The sequence below is a fragment of the Cornus florida genome, unplaced genomic scaffold (assembly GCF_030987335.1).
Source record: "Cornus florida cultivar Cherokee Brave unplaced genomic scaffold, ASM3098733v1 CherokeeBrave_3.0.0_Hap2_Chr05, whole genome shotgun sequence".
NCBI lineage: Eukaryota > Viridiplantae > Streptophyta > Magnoliopsida > Cornales > Cornaceae > Cornus > Cornus florida.
Window position 1 is genome coordinate 51,579,380 of NW_026775575.1, and position 8,010 is coordinate 51,587,389.

The 8,010-nt window shown below is 34.5% G+C and overlaps 1 long non-coding RNA gene across 1 annotated transcript; it reads left to right on the forward strand.

Moving 5' to 3' along the window:
- Window positions 1-1,140: 1,140 nt before the first annotated feature.
- Window positions 1,141-7,702, forward strand: LOC132306451 (uncharacterized). Its single transcript, XR_009481999.1, has 6 exons — window positions 1,141-1,436; window positions 1,539-1,671; window positions 3,782-4,214; window positions 4,307-4,422; window positions 4,884-4,998; window positions 6,398-7,702. It is a non-coding gene; the product is annotated as an uncharacterized LOC132306451 (long non-coding RNA).
- Window positions 7,703-8,010: the final 308 nt, after the last annotated feature.

Genomic DNA, 8,010 nt, shown 5'->3' on the forward strand with positions numbered 1-8,010 from the left:
TGGGCTGGGCTAATTAAATAATTTAAGTGGACTAAGTTTGGGCTAATTAAACAATTTAATTAAACATTAAACCCATATTGAATGGGTCAATTTGTCAATACCAAAGTCTATTAAATTTTTAATGTCTACAACAATAATCTTAGTTGACAGCATAGTAAAGGGAAATTAACCTAGACAAATGATTACTCTTCCCAACCTACCATATATACTCAAGTGCCAAAAAAAAAAATAGGGAAACAAAACCCTAAAATAAATGATATATATATATATCAATCTATTACCTTGTGCTAGAAATGATGGAATAAATAGGTCTCCACCAACCTACCATATACCCAAAATGCCAAAAAAAGAAAAACAAAACCCTAAACAAATGATGGAATTAATACTCGTCATCCACCTATCATTTATTCTCAATTTGTCAGAAAAGGGAAAAAAAACCCTAAAATAAATGTTATATATATTAACTTGACAAGAAATATACGCACACCTACCTTCTCACATGAATAGTGAAACCCTCTAAAATACCGTTACACTGCAATCTTTAATTAAAACAAATGTTATAGACATGTATCTGCGCCTCTCATTTTCACAAATCACAACACTAGTCAATAGTGCATGACTTTACCTTAAGAAAGACGGTTTCAAAGTAGTTGTGTAACGAAAAATTCTTATATATATACCTAAATAAAACGACAATGGATCTTTCAATATTTGCCCGGTTTTAATTTATTATGAAGGAAGCCGGTTTCAAGTTAACTATGTAACGACAAATTCTTTTATACACCTAACTAAAACGTTAACTATGTAACGACAAATTTTTTATTAACAATTCTTTCCGACATTTGTACCAATAATAACTAAAGTAAAACACTAGTTGTCCATCAATTTCCTTCCAATTGCGCTAACTCTTAGCTTTTTAGGTGTCTAATGAGAATTAATTTTATCGGTTTTCTTTTTATAAACTATTATTATTTTTTACTTTTAACAATTTGAAGTGAGTTTAATTTGTACTTAAATCCAGATCGGTTCACTTGCTTTAATGCCGCCAATAACAATTTATTATATCAAGTCAAGCATATATATATATATATGTATGTCAGCTTTGCATACTATTTCGTCTGACATTTAATTTAGTCTGTTTCAGCTTTCGTTATTACTACAGTAGTAAACCACTGAACCCAAAACTGTGTTATGTACCCACAGAAATGACCTAATTAATACGCTCCACCAGCCTCCCAAAAATCAAACGCCAGCGCTATATAAATTCATGTATCTGGACCAGTAATTCTCAGCACAACACTCTGTGCCTAGATGATGAAGAGCACGGTTTCCATGGCAGATAGTGAGCAAGGAGTAGATGATGAAGATGAAAGAGTTGTTGTGAGTCCATTGATCTCATCATTATCGAATTAGCAATTTACCAGAAATTTTGACGGGTTAGGGTTTTGATTTTATGTTTTCTTTTCATTATTAAAAAAAATAGAACTTTCTGATATGTTCGGGGTTTGAATCGATCTTCTTGTTCTCTCAAATTTCAGGCTCTTGTCTCTCACCGGAACACCAGCTTCTTGAGACCCATGTTTGTCCGCTGAACCAGTCACCATGGGATGTTATAAACTTCCCAACCTGATTCATCACCAACCTGATTCATCATCAACGTCTCCATACCAGGTCAGTTCAATTCCTTAACTATCTCTCACAGTGTTTTTATTTTTTATTTTTTATTTTTACAGAATATATATATACATACATATCTAAAAAAAACCCTTTTTGTATATATCCTTACCTTACCTGCATTTTCTGTTATGTGGTCTAGGGTTCTTGTGAAACCGGGTTTCGCAAAAACCATGAATCCCGCCATTTTCATCGTGTATCCACACTAAGAATACTCGATTCTCTAGTGGGTGGTTGTGTATCCCACCAGAGAATCGAGTATACGAGTTTCAAGCTTTCATCAATCAAAACCGTTGAAATGTATTTGATCTGCATAATTAATTGAAATTCTGCAGCATGATTATTACTGGAATATGAGTAGAATAATGAGTTGAACTATACTTAAACCATTACAATTTTTTAATTATATTTCTGAAACTAATATAGTTATCAACATCGTCTTCATTTAGAAATGACATTTTACTAAATTAATTATTTCCTCTTCTTCGTGTGTGTGCGTGTAAGAAGATCCTCTGCTACTCGAGCAGAAAAGGAAGAGGTGGATTCGTGGGTGCCTCTCCTACTCAAGCAGAAAAGGAGGAGGTGGATTATTGTTGGTAATGTGAGGCCTACAATCCCTTCTCTTTTTCATGTTATGGAGCATGTATAAGTTGAGTTGTCATATATATATATATATATATATATATATATATATATATATATATATTTTCCTAGTTGGTACTCACACACACGTCTCTCTTCTGAGACTTGAACCCCTTACCTCCCTTTCGGAAATAAGAGGCGGATACCGTGAGGCCATTGGCCCGTTGGTGTTGAGTTGTCATATTGTTGCATGCATTTTGTCGATATCCACTTAATTTGTATGTAGCCATGGCTAAGTAAAGAAAATTTATATCTCAAATTCTTAAAAAATGAGCTATGTTATAAATGAGCATGGTGGGTGGGTGGGTAGTGAAGTGTTGGAGTTATATAACGACATCAAATCCGAGGACTATCTTTTAGTATTTTGTTATTTATTCCTTTATCAAATTCAGTATCATAAATTGGTTGGACGTGGTCTTCAGATGAGCCAGTTTGATTGAAAAAATGCAAACCTTTCGATTATATACAATGTTAACTATGTTCAAGTGTACTCTCCGGATTTGCTCTTGGTGTCATTAGAAAGCTTCAAGCTATCACTAATAAAAATGTTGTGTGTAGAATGATTGCTATGTTGTTAGTGTAAATATGCTAATATTGTAATCAGTGGTATTTTATTGTAAATACATTGGAACATTGGAACTACTTGAGTTTCTAAATTCTCCGTCCATCCCCCTAATATACCGCTAGAAGTTTAGTGGTAATTTTGTGATAGCAATAGAATGTTTTTAATGAATTGAACTTTGAAGTTCCAAATGTTACTTTATTTTTATTACAAATTTGATTTTCAGTCACATGCAATGTATTTTTACTCTTATTACTACATACAAGTCTTTTATCTAGTTTACATATTTAAATCTTTATTATCAAAGAATCAAAGGCAGGCATAAGTCTTGAACCTTGGCCTAATGGCTTAGGGTTCCAGCCATAAGCCAACATGCTACAAGGTGAACCAGTGACATAATTCGTTATTATCATTTTGCACAAAGTTGATGCTCTAAGATGTTTTTGGATTTGTTCCGTTGCTTCGGAACGACAAAGTTAAAAGAAAAGGAAAAAAAAAAAAAAAGAATTGTTTGTGGCCAACTTTCAGGGACAGTTTGTATTCTCACCACTACACCAAATTATTATTATTATTTTTGGGTAAATAGCCAATTTTTTGTTTCATTAGCTTTTTATGCCATTAATTATCTTCCATATTAAGGGAAAGAACATAAAAGCATTGATGTATCTCATGGAAACAGAACCAGGCTATAATGGCTGGTCCGTAGTGTATGAGGACAATTCTCCATCTGTCAGAGTGATTGTTATTACCAACTGCATTTTACAAGTTTGACTTGTTCAATTTTTCTTCCCCCCTAAGGAATTGTTTTTGTAAAATGTAGTGCGGTTCAATTACAATTTTCTCTTGCTTAGCTGTTGAATTGGAGTATCAAAAACACTTACATAGAATATCTCAATTTTGTAGGTATGAATTCTTGGATTGCACGGCAAGGACTAATCTTGACATTCTTCCAAAGAATTACTACCGAACAACTAGTGCTTGGATGATATTCTTCGTTCTTGAAAGTGAGCTGATATTTATATGTACAATGAATTCATGGATAATCTGGGGAGAAACAGCGAGCAGCGGTGGCTAAATTGGATGAAAAACGACTTTGTTTCTTGTACATCTATCATAATTCTCTGGTGTTGCATTGATGTGGGAGCACCCTCAGTCTGAAACTTTATATGGAACATCACAAAAGTATGCTTCACAGAATAATCAGGTATCTTCTGAGCAATTACCATCACAGTTTGGTAAAGTGCAACAATTGCAGCAGCATATGTCAAATGTGCCTACAGCACCTCAAAAAGAGGTTCAGATAGACAATCAAGGGAACCAACTTCCCCAACTACTGGTACCTTCTGATATGTTCGGTGATACTCGTATGTTAATAATACACCTTGTTATCTACTCAGGGTTTAATCTTCTTGTTCTCTCAAATTTCAGGCTGTTCTCTCTCATGGGAACACCAGCTTCTTGAGACCCATGTGTGTCTGCTGAACCAGTCACCATGGGATGTTATAAACTTCCCACCTGATTCATCATCAATGTCTCCATACCAGGTCAGTTCAATTCCTTAATTATCTCAAACAACCTTTTTTTTTTTTTAACAGAATATGTATTATACATACAGATCTACAAAAACCCTTTTTGTATATATCCTTACCTTACCTGCATTTTCTGTTATGTGTCCAGGTTTTTGTGAACCCCATTATTAGGGTTTCTCAAAAACCATGAATCCCACCATTTTCATCGTGTATCCACACTTGAATACTTGATTCTCTAGTGGGTGGTCGTGTATCCCACCAGAGAATCGATTATATGAGTTTCAAGCTTTCATCAATCAAAACCATTGAAATGTATTTGATCTGCATAATTAATTGAAATTCTGCAGCATGATTATTACTGGATTATGAGTAGAATAATTCTGAAACTAATATAGTAATCAACATCGTCTTCATTTAGAAATGACATTTTACTAAATTAATTATTTCTTCTTCTTTGTGTGTGTGCGTGTAAGAAGATTCCCCTTGCGCCTTTGCTACTCAAATAGAAAAGGAAGAGGTGGATTCGTGGGTGCCTATGCTACTCAAGCAGAAAAGGGAAAGGTGGATTCGCGGTCAATATATGTTGGTAATGTGAGGCCTACAATCCCTTCTCTTTTCATGTAATGGTGCATATATAAGTTGAGTTGTCATATTGTTGCATGCATTTTGTCGATATCCACTTAATTTGTATGCAGCATTGGCTAAGTATAGAAAAATTATTTCACAAATTCTAAAAAATGAGCTATTTTATAAATGAGCATGGTGGGTGGGTATTGAAGTGTTAGAGATACATGTCAACGTCAAATCCGAGGACTATTTTTTAGTATTTTGTTATTTATTCCTTTATCAAATTCAGTGTCATAAATTGGTTGGACTTGGTCGTCAGATGAGCCAGTTTGATTGAAAAAATGCAAACCTGTCGATTATATACAATGTTAACTATGTTCTAGTATACTTGATTTACAGAGTACCTGCATGTTGTTTAGCTTAGTTTGAGATGTGGAACAAAGAACCAAATTAGAAAGATATGATAAAGATTGGTCTCATTGTTATTTGTCTATGATATCACTAACAAAAATGTTGTGTGTAGAATGATTGCTATGTTGTTAGTGTTAAGATGCGAATATTTTAATCATTGGTATTTTATTGTAAATACATTTCGAACATTGGAACTACTTGAGTTTATAACTTCTCCATTCATCCCCCTAATATACCGCTAGAAGTTTAGTGGTAATTTTGTGATAGCAATGGAAAGTTTTTAATGAATTGAACTTTGAAGTTCCAAATGTTACTTTATTTTTATAACAAATTTGATTTTCGATCACATGCAATGTACGTTTATTTTTATTACTATATACAAGTCTTTTATCTAGTTTACATAATTAAATCTTTATTATCAAAGAATCAATGGCAGGCACAAGTCTTGAACCTTGGCTTAATGGCTTAGGGTTCATGCCATAAGCCAACATGATACAAGGTGAACCAGTGACTTAATTCGTTATTATCATTTTGCACAAAGTGGATTCTCTAAGATGTTTTTGGATTTCTTCCATTGCTTTGGAATGACAATGTTAAAAATAATAATAAATAAAAATAAAAGATTGTTTGTGGCCAACTTTAAGGGACAGTTGGTATTCTCACCACTACACCAATTTAATTTTTTTTCTTCAGTAAATAGCCAATTTTTAGTTTGATTAGCTTTTTCTGTCATTAATTATCTTCCATATTAGGAGAAAGTACATATTCGCATCAATGTATCTCATGGAAACAGAACCAGGCTATAATGGCTGGTCCGTAGTGTATGAGGACCCATCTGTCAGAGTGATTGTTATTACCAACTGCATTTTACAAGTTTAACTTGTTCAATTTTTCTTTCCCCCTAAGGAATTGTTTTTGTAAAATGTAGTGTGGTTCAATTACAATTTCCTCTTGCTCAGCTGTTGAATTGGAGTATCAAAAACACTTACATAGACTATCTCAATTTTTGTAGGCATGAATTCTTGGATTGCACGGCAAGGACTAGTCTAGATATTCTTCCAAAGAATTACTATGGAGCAACTAGTGCTTGGATGATAATCTTCGTTCTTGAAAGTGAGCTGATATTTATATGTACAATGAATTCATGGATAATCTGGGGAGAAACAGTGAGCAGCGGTGGCTAAATTGGATGAAAAAAACGACTATGTTTCTTGTACATCCTTCATAATTATCCGGTGTTGCATTGAGGTGGGAGCACCCTCAGTCTGAAAAGTTATATGGAACGTCACAAAAATATGCTTCACAGAATAATCAGGTATCTTCTGAGCAATTACCATCACAGTTTGGTGAAGTGCATCAATTGCAGCAGCTGCCGCAGCATTTGTCAAATGTGCCTACAGCACCTCAAAAAGAGCTTCAGATAGACAATCAAGGGAACCGACATCCCAAAAGTACTGGTACATTAGAGGAAGCAGATGTAGATCAACATTAAAGCCTACAAGCAACTTTACAACTACAGCTGCTCTCCTAAAGCAAATTTAACAAGGAAGAAAACCTAACCAGCAACAGGTATGAAGGGCTACGAAAATGAGATTGGATAGAGTATGCATGAGGAAATCTGTTTATGACAAAAGTAACGTGAGTGGTTGATGAAAAATTTGTCTCTATCCAGTTGCGGATAAATAATAGTATGTTGTTGGTTTCGCTTTCCACTTTTGCAGATTATACCGAACTGAAGCTTTCATTCAAGTGGTGGAAAGTTAGATCTCTTTATGAAATGATTTGGTTTAGTTAATGAATGGTAATTTGGCCAGTGATACTTGTTATGGTTCATTCTGTTACGCGTTTGTAGCCTGTTCTGAATAGCTAGCCATGGTATAAATTTATGACTTGGGATAGAGGGATTGAACCATGCTATACGAGTCCATGTCTTTGGAGAAGGTGGAGGAGATAAAGCTTGGAGGGTGTGAGCCAGTGAAAACGTTTTATTTGGAGAAGGGATTCATGCTATCTGATCATCTATGTGGATTGAAGACTGTTAATGGTGTTTAAATCAGGCAGAAGTCTGAGTAGTGGAGAGGGGAAACTACACGAACCATTAGTGATAAAAGTACTAACACATGCATTAAACTCATCTTTATGCTACGAACACGTTGTATCCGTTTATTTTTTTTGTTACCTTTTGACCGCTTGTTCATCTACATCCCCGACATTTGGTAAATTTAGTTGAAAGGCTTTAGTTGACAGTGGAGGGAATTTGCTGTATTTTTCCTTTTGAGATTTTTTTGCTTTTTTAAACTAATTTAATTATAAGGGGTATTTTGGTAAATGTGTAATGACATCAATCGGAAAGCAACTAGCAGAGGCAAGTTGCTCACTTTTGAAACTACCAGGACTAATTTGCTTACTTTTATACGGCTCATTTGGTGAAATCTCACAAATTATGCCAAAAAGGAATTCGAACTCCCAACAAAAGTGAAATTTGTTGGTAAATATTACAATTCCAAGACCAAGGCCAAGGCCAGGAGACCCTTCTGGATGACTAATCATACAACCTAGAATTCCACTCCATTTAGACGCACCTAATGGCTGCAAGGAACATACGTGTAGGAAATCTTAAACTTA